Source organism: Octopus bimaculoides, chromosome 5 (assembly GCF_046866305.1).
Source record: "Octopus bimaculoides isolate indiv1 chromosome 5, ASM4686630v1, whole genome shotgun sequence".
Taxonomy (NCBI): Eukaryota; Metazoa; Mollusca; class Cephalopoda; order Octopoda; family Octopodidae; genus Octopus; species Octopus bimaculoides.
Genome location: NC_142932.1, coordinates 9238789 through 9256928, shown reverse-complemented (window position 1 = coordinate 9256928; position 18140 = coordinate 9238789). Strand labels below are relative to the sequence as shown.

The 18140-nt window shown below is 39.2% G+C and overlaps 1 non-coding gene across 1 annotated transcript; it reads right to left on the bottom strand.

Annotated features, from left to right (window-relative positions):
• Positions 1-8748: 8748 nt before the first annotated feature.
• Positions 8749-8819, bottom strand: Trnag-gcc (transfer RNA glycine (anticodon GCC)). The gene has a single exon. It is a non-coding gene; the product is annotated as a tRNA-Gly (tRNA).
• Positions 8820-18140: the final 9321 nt, after the last annotated feature.

Sequence of the window (18140 nt, the reverse complement as noted above, 5' to 3'; positions counted from 1 at the left end):
GCTTGATTTTTCACAATGATATCTGGTCGGTTAACCTGAATTTCCCGATCAGTCTGAACACTGAAATTACAAAAGGACGGTAACTTCAGTCTTCTGGACTTCTGGTGTTTAACGTTCCTACCAATTCTTTTTGTGGGGGAAGTTGGATGTGCAGCATATTGATCTCTATATGTACTGAGCTGCCCGTCATGGATAGATGCATATATGTATATTTGTGTATGTGTATAGACATGTATATTTTTGTATACACATACACAAATACATATACATGTACAATACTTACATACACAAATATACATACATATACGCATAAACACATAAACACATAACACGCACAAAATACATGAGCATAAGCGATTCGGCTGAAAAAAATTAAAGAAATAATTTTTTTTTACGGAAATTACCGAAAAAATACTTTCACTTTTCGTGTACGGTTATCGAAAGATTGCGAAAAAATTTATTTTTTACTTAAATCCCAGCAATGGACCACCGTTTGGCTAAACAAAACACGCATGTTACTTTCGCATTATCATTCCATAAAATGTGTTTATGGGGAGAAAAATATTGAAAAACATCGATACATGTCAGAGTGACAGAGAAACGAGGAAGGTACCAAATGGTCGTGAGATGTACTAGAAACAATAGCTAAATCTCCTAAATCACACACCTTTTCGTCTAAAAGTTATTTTAAAACTATAAACAGAAACAAATGGCAGATTCGGACTGTCCGTATTTTAAAACTATGATAATTTTTTTTTGTTTAGGCGCATAGTTCTGGGTTCAGTCCCACTGCGTGACACCTTGGGTAAGTGTCTTCTACTATAGCCTCGGGCCGACCAAAGCCTTGTGAGGGGATTTGGTAGACGGAAACTGAAAGAAGCCCGTCGTATATATGTATATATATATATGTGTGTGTGTGTATATGTTTGTGTGTCTGTATTTGTCCTCCCAACATCACTTGACAACCGATGCTGGTGTGTTTACATCCCCGTAACTTAGCGGTTCGGCAAAAGAGACCGATAGAATAAGTACTAGGCTTCTAAAGAATAAGTCTTGGGGTCGATTTGCTCGACTAAAGGCGGTGCTCCAGCATGGCCGCAGTCAAATGACTGAAACAAGTAAATGAGTAAAGAGAGAGTAAATGATAGATTACAAACCGTTAAAAATCGGTTATTCAAAATTTCTACTTTTTTAAGCTCCTCCTCCCCTATCTTCTTCCTCCTCCTCCTCCGCCTCTTCCATTTCATCCTATTCCTTCCCTTCGTATACAACTCTCTGTGACTTTTTCATTTTAGACTTTTTACGAACACTCAGATCTATTTTAAACACCGGTGGCATTGATCACAAAAGTGTCTTCCACTTTTGTCTCCTGTTTCGAAAAATGTATCAAGCTGTAACTTGTTTAGATGTATTGCTTAAGGTTACACTTAAAGGTTACGGTTAGGAATAGGATTTATGATTAAGGTTTAGGTTAAATGAAGAAGAGATGTTTGTGTAGATGGGATCAGAAGCATTATTGATAAAGAGTAAAAGAATCATAGCAGCTGTCGTTGGCTGTTCAAGTGCGTGTTATTAAATGAAAAAACAGTTAGTTTGAATCACCATAAGACATTTTTGTGTGTAAATATATTGTTTATTATGTGTTCACCTTTTGTGGTGGAAGCATGTAATATGATACAAAAACATATGTATTTTACATACAAAGAAAGTTTTGATTTTTGCTTTTGCACTGAAAAAAGTAACATAATATTTGTATTACAGTATACATGCATATGTAATGTGAACAGTCATTTTGAGAATGTGTGTGTGATAAAATATCTTCGTTTACGAATATATCTTGTGTCGAGGTGAATAGACATGTGAGTCGCACGTGGGAGATTGCGCGTGGAGCTGCAGAGAAGACATGTGTCTTTGACCGAAGCCTGGCAGAAACTGAGAGTTTCTATAGTGTAGCCCAGAACGAGTCTAGTGTATCAAAGTGAGGCTAGACCCCTCATCGATATATTCGTCTGCTGTGCAGGTCGACTCACATGTAATATGTAGCTCTGTTACAGAATGAATAAATATGTATGTGTGTGTGTGTGTGTTGTTGTTGATGTTTTTGGTTTTTGCTTTTTTCCCCTCTTTCATTAAGTATCACTTCTTTCTCTCATTTATTATTTCCCTAGGGAACTTTGACCAGTCTCTTTGGTTCATCTCGTTTATTGTTTTAAAATTATTTTTCGTTCTGGTTTAAGAAGAAAAATTAGTCCGGCTTCGACTAACGTTTTACGGGAAAACTTTTGTAATCTGTATTTTCTGTATCGGAAGGTGCACCATTGAATTATGAGGGAGCAGTGCCGTCTAGAGCACCCCCTTATTGATGGATATGATTTCAATGCGTATACAAAATGGTGAGATGATTATATAGCTGGAATATCTTCTATTAAAAGTCTTCTGTTCAATCAATGATCACTTGGAATTAAGTAAAAAATCTAATTTAAAAAAAAAGGAAAATCAATTTAAAATTATGATGTTATGCATCGGCTAGTAATCGAACCAGCACGAGAAAAGAGTGTTCTACCACTGAGCCACCGAAACAAACAGCCGTTTCCTTTTTTTTTATTTTTTTAATCAAATTTATCTACATATATTAAAATGTAATGAAGGAGACTAAAAAACATATGGAGTGGAAGTGGGTGACGGTCAGAGAGCTAAGTTGTTTTGCTCTGAGATCAAGGGATATCAGGTGGAAATTAATTCATCATACGGGACCATATAATAATAGAAGTGGCCGTTGCAAGATCTGCATCGCGGAGAGAGCCAAAATTCTGAAGGACTATACGAAACCTGGCACGTTAAATAATTGTAAAGAAGTTTTTTTTTTTTTTATGTTTTCACTTCAAGCGCTATTTACTGGAAAATTGGATCTTCCTATCTGCTGGTTAAGCCGCTTCGGGTCTATAAGGGTTGCACCCCCCCACCACTGCTTCAGGGGAGATAACCCGTCCTCATTAATGTTATTTTGTTAAGACGTATTTCTCGATTTTTGAGCGTTTCCTCACGTCCGCGACGTAGAAATTTTCGAATTTTTGTTTTTATATAGAGTCTGACTAGCTGTCCCCAAGGCTTTGGCTTTGTGGATGCTAAACTTTGAGTAACTCTATGTCCAAGATATAAAATTTTGTTGTAACAATTACTGCTCTATTCTTTAGAGTGTGTTTCTTTCTGATATATGTTTTTTTTTATTAACTATATAAATATATATATCATTCAACTATGGTAGTAGTCGAATAATATTCTTAACGTAACTTTTTTGTCGCAGTCGGCGTCTTCCAATCAGTCTCATTAGTTCAGTTTTAATCGAAATCAAATTTACTTTTATGTTTGACTAGTGATAAGCTACATTTAGAAATAAAATATTTAAAATCTGGTGTAGTAGGTTTTATTAAGAGAAAAATGTATAGACCAAACTGGTTGACTGACGGGTAGTAACGACTGACATCGATAATTTGAATCTACACCATTCTTTTAATTTTGATTTAAAATTATTATGTTGATATTAGTATGAAAGAAAAATGTTAAAGGAATATATTGGTAAAGGTTTCGTAAAATTTTAACTATTAGAAAAAAAAAATTAATTTTAATTCTCAAATTTTTATCAATTTTTTTTTTTTTTGCGTGATATTAAAGGGACACTACTCATATATGAAACAACTATTTCTTAGGCGCACACACAAAAGATAAAAGACAACACAAATCGATACAAAAAATTCTAATATTTATTTTCATTAGTCTAAATTATTTTCTGTAAGAAATGAAATTTTTTGCATAATTTTTTTTGTAGTATTTTTGAATAAATTATTTTAATAACAAGATTATTTAATAAAATATTTTAATTTTTAAAAATTTTTGTCTCTATGAGTAGGGCTGTTCTGAAAAGGCAAATGACAAAAATTCAAATATTTTAACAGTCAGTTTTCACTATTTTAAAATTTTCAGACATGGAGTTAATTATTTGCATACTAAAGATGACTTTATTTATAATTTATATGATTAAAAATTTTATTGCCTTCACAGTGTTTACCGTTTTACAAAATCAAACTAGAAAATTGGACAAATCAGAGAACAGAATTGAAAAAATTAAAAAGTAATAAAAAAGAGAGAAAGAAGAATGAGAAAAAAGGATAAAAACAAAACAAAAACAATTCACCACCTTGGGTCGAAAAGTTGGCGTTGGGAAACCTTCCTAATGGCTATTGAGACACGCTTGCAGCGTTGTCGCGGGTGATGGTGAGGCTGAGGTGCTGGAACAGCCAAGCACCTCACGAGCCTCACCAACTACCTCTGCAAGGTGAGTTACTGGTGAAGACAGGAATCTTGCAGTAGGTGGTCCGACTCTACCAAACGTTTTCGAACGCCACAGGATGGAAAATGTAGTTGGCTGACAGATCGCGGGATTTCAGGATTTTGTTTCGCTCGGCCGCAGAAGCTGTGGATCTCGCCCCGACTGCAGCATCCAGGATGAGAGAAGAAGCAAAGGAGTTGCTAACTGTGACATCCCAAACAAGGCATCTGCCTTGCGACCAGGGCACAGGGTGAGGCCGTCAGGTCTCTTCCCATCACATCTGGACAATCCAGATGGTTCCAAGATGGAGGGGATGTTTGCCCGGGCCAAGCACCTCTTGAGTGTCAGGTTCAACTCCGTATGACGCGTGAAGCGACCAGCATTCAGGCGGCAAGAAAGGCCATGGAGGTCTGTGGAGTCGAGGAGCCTGCCACAATGACAGATCAAACCCGTGCATACGTCAGCTCCCACTCTGAGGGCAATGGAGACACGAAGTTCGTCCAAGCTCAGTAGGCCACTAACATTAGCCACAGGGGTGGCATCAATTTAGTCACCTGAGTATTTGGCGACAGCAGACAGTAAGCGGCACCTTGAAAACTGGTCCAACTGCATAAAGAGGGAGTCAAAGGTAGCTTTTAATGAATTTTTTCTTGTCCTCCACTTTTCCCGGTTTAATTGTTAAGAATATGGTTAGTGTACGTCCGCATTTTTCATTGGCTAGTATATATAACATAATATAATGTAATATAATATAATATATGTGTGTGTGTGTGTATAAATGGTAATAAGCAAGAGTCACTGTCATCCAAGAGGTCTTCTTCATTTTCAATCTGCCATGTCGGCATGTATGGGCATGGTGAAAATAGCGAAATGTTAGCTCCAAGCAAAATATAGGTTAGTTAAAGTGTGTTGTTGAAATATTTAGTTAAAATATAGCAGTTGAAATGTCTCACAAACATTTTTTGACTAACCTAAATATTGCTTGGCGTTAACATTTAATTATTTTCCTCGATCGGGCGTTCTACTAGCGCAAATCAGTCAACATTGTTGACTGAATTATACATAAAGCTATTGCTTTATAAGTTTGTTCAGAGTGAATAAACTCGAAACATTGATAGATGGCGACACTGAACAAACCGTGGAGATATATTCTCCACGGTAACTGCAGTGTATTTTCCTTTTGGCAGTTGAAATATGACACAAAGATATTTTAACTATCCTAAATTATGCATATATCTATACATACATACATGCACAGACACACACACACACACACACACGCATATATAATTGAAATTCGGTTGAATTAGGTACTTAAGTTGAAGCACTAAGTCAGAGTCCGGTATTATCCGCACAGCTGGAAGTAAGGTGAATAAAGTCAAAATAAGCAACAGAATATCAAGTAATAATGCAGTACGACCGTTTCAAGCGACTCCATTTAATTGAACAATGCAATCATTACGTCAGTTTAAATGCAATGTCATCTTCAGCTGCACAAATAAATAAATAGAATTAATATAATTTTCTCAAATACATTATCAGAGAAGAAGATGGAAGAAATTCATGTTTTCGCTATTGTAGCTAAGAATAGACTACACTTCCACGAATCGCATGAAGCCCATTGGAGTCATAGTGTTGTAAAGGATTGTAATTCATTTCTAATTCATTTATCTCTTTATCAACTACTAAATCTAAGACTAGAAGACTGAGTCTGTTTTGAATAAAAGACAAGAGTGCGTTGACAGCTCATGGCTAGGTGTGGTCATAAATATTGTCATATGTATCCCTTTTCCTCAGGGAGGACAGAAGACATTAGGAGTAGTCAATTGGATATAAAGTAACTGTCTCTAAAAAGAGGCTGGGTAGGGAACACTTTAAATCATGATGTTAATTACCAGTTAAAGGGGCAAGCCGCTAAGAAACCTAAGATGTTAATACAGAGGAAACTTTATTTTGAGGCACTGTGGGTGATTGTTTATAAACAATATTGTTATGTTGTATAAAGATAAAATTTAAGATTTTCAAAAATGATATCATAACCAAAATAAGTAAAATGTGTGTATATATAGGCGCAGGAGTGGCTGTGTGGTAAGTAGCTTGCTTACGAACCACATGGTTCTGAGTTCATTCCCACTGCGTGGCACCTTGGGCAAATGTCTTCTACTATAGCCTCGGGCTGTCAACGCACTCTTGAATTTGGTAGACGGAAACTGAAAGAAGCCCGTCGTATATATATATATATATGTGTGTGTGTGTGTGTGTGTGTGTGTGTGTGTGTGTATGCATGTATGTGTGTATATGTTTGTGTGTCTGTGTTTACGTCTCCATAACTTAGCGGTTCGGCAAAAGAGACCGATAGAATAAGTACTAGGCTTACAAAGAATAAGTCGATTTGCCCGACTAAAGGCGGTGCTCCAGCATGGCCGCAGTGAAATGACTAAAACAAGTAAAAAAGATATCAATTATAAACATCAAAATGGAAAGATTACGTAGAATCAGTTTAATCTTCAAATTGTACACTATATGACTGAACATGAAAAGTGCGTTGGCCAATGTAATACAGGACATAAAAGAAAGAGATAGGCAGATAATACAGTTCTATATTTAAGAGATGAGGAATTATTTACATTATTTACATTTGACGGATATTTGTCCTCATCTTGTTTGTTGTTAACACAACGTTTCGGCTGATATACCCTCCAGCCTTCGTCAGGTGTCTTGCGGAAATTTCGAACCTGGGTTCTCATTCCTAACGATGTTACTATTATTATTATCATTATTATTATTATTATTATTATTATTATTATTATTATTATTAATCAGGTCGCTGCCGTGAATCGAACTCGGAATCTTGGAGTTAGTAGCCCGCTCTCTTAACCACTACGCCATATACCCGTGGGCATAGTGGTTAAGAGCGCGGGCTACTAACCCCAAGATTCCGAGTTCGATTCACGGCAGCGACCTGATTAATAATAATAATAATAATAATAATAATAATAATAGTAACATCGTTAGGAATGAGAACCCAGGTTCGAAATTTCCGCAAGACACCTGACGAAGGCTGGAGGCTATATCAGCCGAAACGTTGTGTTAACAACAAACAAGATGAGGACAAATATCCGTCAAATGTAAATAATGTAAATAATTCCTCATCTCTTAAATATAGAACTGTATTATCTAATCGGTACGGAGCCGACATTAGACTTCATTGGAGACATAGAGAAACTCCATCAAAAACTAGCTCGTCTTTCAAACCATCTAACTTTCCTGTGTAGATGTAGAGACTCAAAACTAATACCACCTGGCTTGAATATAATGACACCAGTGGATTCATATAAAGCTAGAAGAGTAGCGGAAAGGGCAGGACATGCCCTCGTCCGTGAGAGGATCCATTACAACCGTTGGAAAAAACATCAACTAAATAACGAAATCAAAGAGAGGCTATCTTCATTACTTAGAAAAATAACTAGAGATGAGGACAGAAAGAGAATCCATCAAAATCTAGGAAAATCGTACATGAAAGAATTTGAAACGGTGAAGACACGCCAGATTAAGAAGTTTATGAAACTCAAAGGTCAGAGGATGAAGACTGAAGTCCATCACCCACCTGTGAAAGCAGTGATTAATGTAAGTAGCCGACGTCTGGAAGACTCCGAAGAAGCCGTACTAAACAAAGGTCTCAACTTTGCAACAACCATCAAGCGCATTCCATACTTGGACATAATAGCCCCTATTGAAGAGATAGCCGAAAAGATACCGAAAGCTCAGGGAGATGAACTAAGGTGGAAGGTGAGACAGGTACTGGAAAAAGCGAAACTTCCCAAACCAAACATCACTAAGGAAGAAAAGTTCGCTATCAAAAGGCTACAAAGAGACAATTCTATCATAGTACTCCCAGCGGACAAGGGAAATGCTACATTGGTGATGAACAAGTCTGACTACTCCGAAAAATTGGCAAGTCTTATAAGTGATGGTAGCTACAGTAGAGTAAAGAAAGACCCAACTCTGAAAACAGAGAGGAAGTTGTCACAGATCTCGATCAAGAACAAGGATCACTTCACACCGATAAAAAATAAAAAATAACAAAAAATAATAATAATAATAAAAAGCCCACGGGCATATGGCGTAGTGGTTAAGAGCGCGGGCTACTAACCCCAAGATTCCGAGTTCGATTCATGGCAGCGACCTGATTAATAATAATAATAGTAACATCGTTAGGAATGAGAACCCAGGTTCGAAGTTTCCGCAAGACACCTGACGAAGGCTGCAGGGTATATCAGCCAAAACGTTGTGTTAACAACAAACAAGATGAGGGCAAATATCCGTCAAATGTAAATAATGTAAAGAGATAGGCAGAGTTTATTATAGCTAGAGCACCTTTAATCAAAATTATCTATTTTCGAAAAAAAAAAAAGTCTTTGTGCATCGGCCGGGAATCGAACCCGGGCCGCCCGCGTGGCAGGCGAGCATTCTACCACTGAACCACCGATGCTCACACGATAAAGATGCTTATTTAAGTGATACATTATTTATAAATGGATTCTTAGTTTGGAACTGAATATTTGAATAAACCAACCAACCGACAAACAAACAAACAATCAAATAAATGAATGAATGAATGAATAAATCAATAAATAAATAAATATTTGATAAACATATTTAGAACCCAAAAGAAAGTAATGATTTCATTGCATCAAACGGCAACAAGACCTGGTCCGCACGCATGGCAGCAGGCATTCCACAAATAAACTTTTGGTACATATGTCTTCCTATAATTGTTTCTACTTTAGGTACAAAGCCTTAAATTTTAAGAGTAGGATACGAGTCGACAAAATCGACCCCATTACCTGACAAATATTCTATTTTATCATCTCCAGAGGAATGCTAGATACAATCTCCCGGTACTACTAAAGCAGCGCGGACCCGAACGCGCAGTCGCGCGTCCGCACAAGCTAGTCTTGAGTGGTCGATCCTAACCCTAACCCTAACCCTAACCCTGTCCCTAACCCTAACCCTAACCCTAACCCTATCCCTAACCCGCGTGTGCAAACGAATACGTGTTTAGGGTTAGGGTTAGGATCGACCACTCACGACTAGCTAGCGCGGACGCGCGACTGCGAGTTCAGGTCCGCGCTGCTTTAGTAGTATCCAATCTCCCTTATGTTAAGATACTACTTATTAATGAATTTTCGCTAAATAATTTTATAGTCATTTGCTTTTCAAAAGATGAAAAAAATTTTTTTTACTGCAGCGATTGCATGTCGGCTGTCAACGTTGTTGCTGCAGCCGTAAAATACTTACACTGTAGATTACTTTATGATGCTTGTCATATTCTTCACAGCTGAAGTACAACCTTACAGTTATGTCTTAACTCTCCCTAAGTATTTAATGATGATGAGAAAGAGAGTAAGTTATTCTTTGTTCGTATAGTAGTGTTTACCTTGGTGTTGTACAATGTTTACTTATAGGAGCGGGTCTGTGACGGTATCGTAAAAAGTTTGCTTCCCGAGCACATGATTCCGGATTCAGTCCCACCGTCTTTTTCTATAGCCGCGGGCCGACTAAAACCTTGTGGGTGGATTTGATAGACGGAAACCGAAAGAAACCCGTGTATAAGTGTGTGCGTGCGTGCGTGCGTGTGTGCACGTGTGCGTGCGTGTGTGTGTGTGTGTGTGTGTGTGTGTGTGTGTGTGTGTGTGCGTGTGTTTTTGCCCATTCCCCCACCGCTTGACAACCGGTTTTGGTGTGTTTACGTCCCTGTTAATTAGCGGTTCAGATTTATAGAATAAGAAACAAACTTTAAAAAAATAAATAAGTACTGAGGTTGTTTCAGTGGACAAAAAAAAAAAAAAAAATTCAGGTTGGTGCCCCAGCATGGTTGCAGTTTAATGACTAAAGCAAGTAAAAGAGAGAACAGATAAGAGAGATACTCCTGTGTAGATACTCCTGTGTAATTTCTGTTTCCCACTTATGACAACCGGTTGCCAGCGGTTTGTTGTCGTATTCGATAGTCCTGTTTGATATCATTTAGTCTCAGAACAAAGGGCTTAAACACTTGCCGAAGCTGTTAGGGGCACTAGCGTAGCTAGAGTGTGTACCGCCCTGGATCCCACAGAAAACAAATATTGCCTACAACACACCCCAAAGTGGTACCCCTTTAAAAGTGCCGCCCGGAGCGGACCGCCCCCTAGCTACGCTAGTGAGTGGTTGGGGGCACTAGCGTAACTAGAGGGGCGGGACTTTTAAAGGGGAGGCACTTTTCATCCTGTTGTATGCTATTGCTGTAGGTAATGTGTTTTTTGCTGGGTTCGGGAGCAGCGAACGGAAGGGCGGCACACATCCTTGCTACGCTAGTAGTTGGAGTTTACATAATTGGAGATGTTAGGTGGGTGATTACATTTTTGTGGATCTTTCTGATTTGGCGGGCATCATTTTTTTATTTAGTGTGTTTTCTACCGAAACACATTAAAACTTCGTTTACTTGTATATTTTGGGATCTTGTTCAAAACGGGGGCACCAGTTTTCATTTATGTTTTATGTAGTGTTTTTGGTACCGAAAGACTTTCAAACTTCGTATACTTTTCTATTTTGTGTTATAGAACAGAGAAAAAATTTTATATTCGAAGTTATTTCATGTTAAAAATTGTTGTATTTCGGTAATTTCAACCAATCACTGACGTCTATTGAGGTGAAAACAATTACTGCTGTGGTTTGTCAACAAGATGTTGTGGCGGTGTAATGGGATCTTTTCCCTTGAATAAAATTAGTGCGGTTGTTTGTCAACCTACAGAATTGGTCCCTAGAGCAGTAAAAGAATGTTATTTTCTCGGACGAGTTATCCTTTACCTTATTTCCGACCACCGGCCGAATATACGTGTGGAGACAGCCAAAAGAAGCATTTGACCCAGAGTGTCTTCTCCCAACTGTTAAACATGGAGGAGGATCTGTGATGAACTGGGGGGCTATATATTGGAAATCCGCCGGCCCAATAGTTTCCCTTCATGGCAGAATTAATAGTCAAGATCACTTAAGCATTTTATCTAATTAAATTCATTCTATGGTTGCGCAACTGTTTCAGGAGGGAAACGCAATCGTTCAGGGTGATAATGCACCAATTCACACAGCAAAAGTTGTTACTGAAAGACAATAATTACAACGCCATATGCCCTACGCGGAGTAGATGGAACAGGGACAACTGAAGAAGGGAAATATTCTTTATGTTGCATGTCTCGTTTCTCTGATTGTTTTTTTTTTTTTTTCGTTGTTCGAAAAAAAGTTTGTTTTCTGTCTTCGTCTTTATGTTTTCATTTCTCATTGTGTTTAACGATTTTTGGGTACACGTCATGTACCCAGCTATGTATCAATATGTACATGTAGATGAACGTATATACATACATGTACGTGTATATGCATATACTCATATCTTGTTTGTATCACGACAGAACGCAAGCGTTACCTTTATACAGTAAGTTTTAACTATTTTTCTAACGCGACTCTCTCTATTTCTATCTCCCCCTCTCATTCTTCCCTCTACTGTTCTTCGCCTCTACCTGTCACTACTTCTCTCTCTATCTCTCTCTCTCTCTCTCTCTCTCGCTCTCTCTCTCTTTCTCTCTCTCGCTCTCTCTCTCTCTCTCTCTTGTTACTCGTCCTTCGCCTCTCACCATTACTACTACTATCTCTCTCTCTCTCTCTACCTCTCGTTGCTCACTTTTATTCTACTTCCTCCCCTCCTTTTCCCTCTACTACTCTTTCTCTTCACATAGCCTTGGTCACGTGTGTCCGGCTGCTATTTCTTTTCGTTCTTGGAATCACCAAGCTCGCACGTACTTCTTTGCCCCTCCTGTACGTGCTTCGCAGCATTCGAGACATACACACTTCACGTCTGGCTGTACGGCCTTTTTGTTTGTTTATTTCAGCGTTTCGTTTTCCTGTCTTGTTTTCCGTCCGCCACTACCCTCCACGAAAACAATTTAATTTGTGTTCGTGGGAAGAACCATTTTAACGATGCGTACTGCCTTAATTCTTCGAAACGCCGGAGTTTTAATGGTGGCAGCTGATGAAGGGGATGTTTCTATGTGGCCTGCTTGTTTGTTGCACCTTGTTTACCATTTTGTCCTTGTTCTTTTGCCACGTCATGTACCCAGTTATGTATCTATATGTACATGTAGATGAACGTATATACATACATGTACATATATATGCATATACTCATATATTGTTTATATATATATATATGTATAGGCAATCCTTCGGAAATGGTCTCTCAAGACTGAAATTATTCGGCAATTTCCGAAAAAATTTCTACTTCAATAATCTTCAGCCGAATAGTAAAAAACAAGGCCGCGTGTCGTGCACACATACACGCACTAACACACACAAACACAAACACGCGCGAACACACGCACACATACGCGCGCGCGCGTACCCTCATTGTCATTCATGTCCACTCGGAAGTTGAACAGTGAAACACACTCCAACATACACTCGCACAGACACTCTCACACACACATACGTCTAATAAATAAGTATCCGGACTGTTAACATACTAACGAAGCTAAACTAAAGCACGCAATGTGAAGCCGCTTGGCACAGATTCACCTTAAACACTGCTGTGCGTGTGCACTAAGTTTTAACGTTGTAGCTCACTTTCGCTCTTTAAAGTAGTGCTTGGAAGGAAGGTGTATAATGTGTGATCGTCGCATCGACCATGCCAGAGAAAGCTGAGCAGAGAATCTGTATCAAATTTTGCCAAAAGCTTGGCGATACTTGCTCAGAGCCCAACGCAAAGTTTTCAAGAAGTTTTCATCGTTCTCGACACAATCAGAATCATGTGCAACTGAAACCCCGAGTGTCTTTTTGGTCAGCTGAAAGCAGTTTTGGCACAAACTTGGTAGACATACGTCTCATACGCAAATCTTCGGTGATAATGGACTGAACTGAACCGTAACTAATCTGCACATCCTCTGATAACTCACGGATGGTGATTCGACGATTTTCCCTCACAACTGCATGCACATCTGCGATGTCTTTCCCAGTTCTGCTGGTTGCGGGTCTCCCAGAACGTTCGTCAATATTGATATTTTTTTCGGAAGCATCTGAACCACTGGTACACTTGTGTGCGTCTCATACACCCCTCTCCATACACTTTCTGAAACTTTGCGTAGGCCTCTGAGCAGGTATCGTCATGTCAACTTTCTCTGTCATGGTCAATACGACGATCATACGCTACACACGTTCCTTTCAAACACTGCTGTAAATAGTAGAAGTGAACTAGAATGTTAAAACTTAGTGCGCATGCACAGCAGAGTTTAAGGTCGATTTTTCCCAAGCAGTTTTACTCTGCGTGCTTTAGTTTCGTTACTATGACAACAGTCCGGATACTTATTGATCAGACCTCGTACGCACATATATATATACATACATACACATACATACATAAATATATGTACGTATTTTGTTTTCACGAATCGCTTGCTTATGTATTTTTTGTGTATGTATGTTTGTGTGTCTATACATGTATAGGTCCGTGTGTGAGATGAAAAAGCCTAAAGAAATTTAAAAAACTTTACGGAAATTGCAGAACAGTTCAGTTGTGTGAGACCATCTCTGGAGGTTCGCGTACACACACACACACACACACACACACACAACTGTGACTAATACTCATTTTCAGAGTAGTGGTCTGAAGCAGCAATCATTAGTCTGCGGCTAAGCTGGAGCACTGCCCTGAAAGGCTGTCAGCCGAACAAATCGTCCCCAATACTTATTTTTTAAGTCTGGTACTTACCCTATTCGTTTCTTTGCCGAACGGCGGTTGTCGAGCACCGGTTGTTAAGCGGTTGGAGGGACAAACATAGACACAAACATAAAGATGCAAAGACTGACATAAATACATACGATGGACTTCCACATAAAAATAACAACCGAAAGACCTCGATTCTCACTAAAGTAGGGTTTTATTTAGGTTCTGCACAGTTAGAACCATCCGTGCTCTGTTAGACTGTTTATTGGGATCTTTCTGAGTTGACGGGCACCACTTTTCATTTATGTTATATATAGTGTTTTTGGTACCGAAACACTTTCAAACTTCATATACTTGTATATTTTGTGTTATAGAACAGATAAAAATTTTTGTATTCGAAGTTATTTCATGTAAAAAATTGTCGTGTGATTTTATTGGTGTTAATAAGTTTAGTTTCGTCGGGCATGAAAAAATCCTAATAGTTTTGGCCATTTTCGAGGGAGTAATAAAATAATAGACGGCGCAAGTAAAAGAGAAGTGATGAGGTTACAATGTAGGGCTATGATGTTCAAGAGATTATCGGAGAGATTGAAGTAGGGAGTGAAAGAATACTGCCGAGAGAGAGAGAGAGAGAGAGAGAGAGAGAGAGAGAGAGAGAGAGAGAGAGAGAGAGAGAGAGAGAGGGGGAGAGAGAGAGAGGGGGGAGAGAGAGGGAGAGGGAGAGAGAGAGAGAGAGAGAGAGAGAGAGAGAGAGAGAGAGAGAAACATAGATTGTGGTAAGACCATTTAGGTTTCTGTACAGAGTGAAGCGATTAACTCGACGAACATTGTTTAATGGAGGGGGATTTTTCATCTTAACTGAGAGTCTGTGAAAAAAACCCTTTATTTTAATTTTGGAAAATGCAGATCTTTTAGAACATTGTTATTTTATAAGATTTTGCCGGCAAATTTTTAAATTAACATAAACGTTTATTTACAGGAAAGAAAATTACTGGAGAATTTTCATCTAATTCTTTCAAATATTTCTGTAAAAACTGTATTGAAACCATATGTGGGGAATTTTTTTTATCACTGAAACAGGTTGCACACCCCAAGGTTTAACGGAATCTATTGAAACAAGTGAGCATGCTCGCAGCATTTCCACGGGCGATGGCGAGGCTAAGGCATTGGGGAAGCCAAATGCCCCCACGAGCATTACCTGACACCTCGGTGAGGCGAGCTGTCAATGTTAACAAGAACTTCGCGGTTAGTGGCCCAGTTCTTCCGAACATCTCAAACGTCACAGGCTGGGAGAGATAGTTCATTGTCAGGTCCCGATAATTCAGGGTTTTCTTTCGTTCGGCTACGGAAGCAGTGACATCCCCCATTAACTGCAGCATCCAGGATGTGGGAGAGAGTAAAGGAGTCGCAGACTGGCGTCCTAAATTAGGCAACTACCTTTAACCCAGGGACAGAGGGTAAGACTATCTGGTCTCTTTTCATCACTTCTGGATAACCCAGGAACCAGGGGGGGGGGGATATTAATCCGAGCTAGGCCCCGCTTAATGATTCGGTTTAGCTCGTGTGACGAGCGAAGCGACCAGCATTTAGGTGGTAAGACAGACCGTGAAGACCTGTGGGGCCGAGGGGCTTACCACAGCAGCACCTCAGTACCCTACGGTCGTCAGTTCCCACTCCGAGTACGATGGAGTGCGGATTTCATCTAGACTGAGTAAACCTCCAATGTTGGCCACAAGCAGGGCATTGATTCAGTCCCCTGAGAATTTTGCACTCACTGAAAGTGGGTAACACCTTGAAAATTGATCAGATTGATCAAGGAGAGAATTGAAAGTGGCACCTGAACACAGATTGTCCCATACTCTCTGTTTCTATCTATCCTCCACTGTAACTGGAACTGACAAACCCAGCTCTGTCCACTGTGGTAGAGCTTCATCAACCTCCCTGTTGGAATTAGTCTATGTTGGGGAGGAGAGGATGTTGCCTACCAAAGGAGAGCAAGCATGGATAGAGGGAAGAAAACAGAGAAGAGATAAAGACGTGTAAACCTAGACCCCCAAACCGTTTGAGCAAAGCAGCTTAGTCGCGGGAGTCTGGGGTGAGTTTGACATTGATCAAGCATTTCAGTTTCTGAAGATTAGGTCGTCAAAGTATTGGAGGGACGCCAGGAATTTGTAAGAGGGACTAACTCTGAGAAAATACAATAGCTTAGGATTTGACAAGTAATTCTTAAGTATAAAAAAAAACCTTGGTGGGGCTCAATTACTTCAAGGTTTTTAAAAAGTTGTTCGAGGTTAGCCATTTTTGATCTAAAGATGGATTCGAAAGCTAGGTCAGTAATTGGGGATCCAAGGGAGCACCACGCTGATGAAGGAGGATTTGCGATTGAGGGAACGGAGTCAACAAATAGTTTAGTAGTCTCTTTCTTTCCATTCGATTCATCGCTTGAGCTCGGTTTGTTGGAAGTGCTGATCGATCAGACAGCGTTATAACCCTGCAAAGTAGTATTCAGCTTTCACTGTCTCTGCTTTGAAACCATCTGATAACATAATGATTATGGTGTAGGCTCTCGTGCTCTCGTTTATAAAAACGCATGTTGTCTCCTTGAACAAGTCACTTCATTTCACGTTGTTCCAATCTACTCAGTTGATTGTGCAGCTCTCTTTTCCTCCATCTCCCACATTTTGGACGTGACCTGGGTCTGTCAAAAATGAGGTGATCTCAGAGGATGTTTGTGACTACATAAGTACTTAAAACAACAAAAGCAAGGCACATTTTATTAACATATAACGCTTGCAAGTGACGGCTAGCTGAATTGTAAAACACACACACACACACACACACGCACGCACACACAGAGGGTGATGGGAGTGAGGAGTACACACCTGTATTCTTGAAGAGCGCATAACTTGCCAGTGGCTTAAAAACCAACAAATTATCAATGGCTGAGAAATAGAAGGAAATAGATAGATAGATAGATAGATAGAGATAGAGGGAGAGAGACAGAGAGAGAGAAGGGGGGACTGAACAGGTAAAAGTTGGAAGGATCTTTACTGTTTCCATTCTGTTATTATATTTACCGTGTTGTTATTATTGTTGTTGGTATTTATTAATGTTATTTGTTTGTCATGAGATTGTCAACGATCACGCGATGCATTTTCCTTGTTTTGATGGCTTTTAATCCTCTATCTTTTCGTCTTGTGTAAGCCACACAAAAGATCTATGTAAGTGTGTATAATTATGTATATGCATGTGCGTGCGTGTGAATGTGTGTGTACGTATGCATGCATGCATGCATGCATGTATGTATGTATGTATGTATGCATGTATGTATGTATTTAGGTGTGTGCGTGCGCATACGTTCTAGTTTGTTTAGGGATTATATATATATACGCATGTTAGTAATATTTATGCATTTTTCTCTCTCCCCTCTACCCCTCTCTCTCTCTCTCTCTCTCTCTCTCTCTCTTTGTAAACACGCACACACGCATACATACCAGATGCGTAAATGGAGTAGATAGGTCAGGCGAGAAGTCATCCTCGGGCGTAGGTATAAAGGAGTGAGGGGTAGAATATCTTCTGGCTAATCATACTTGTTAATTAAGGTGGCGGGTAGCAAAAGTGTCTTTGCCCCAGAATACTGAGAACTCTAGCAACACTACTACTACTACTACTACTACTACTACTATTACTACTACTTGCGTGTATGTGTGTATATATATATATATATATATATATATTCATGTTTGTATGTATATATATATATAAATGGAATATATCCACGCACACACACACACACACACCAACTAATGAACGAATATAATGAAGTAGGGTAAATGAAGATAATGAAGAGATAGCGTGGGCTGTCGGCCTTTCGTCTTAATTCATTTACTAATTAAAACCATTCAAACATTTCTTATATATTATTTGTAATTTCTATATTTGTTACGTGTTTTTTTTCTTCCTTTTATGAGAAGTGCTTATGGTTGTTATGGTAATGGTGTTGGTGGCTGGCGACGGCGGAAGATTAGGCGGTGGTGGTGGTGGTGGTGGTGGTGGTGATAGTGGTGG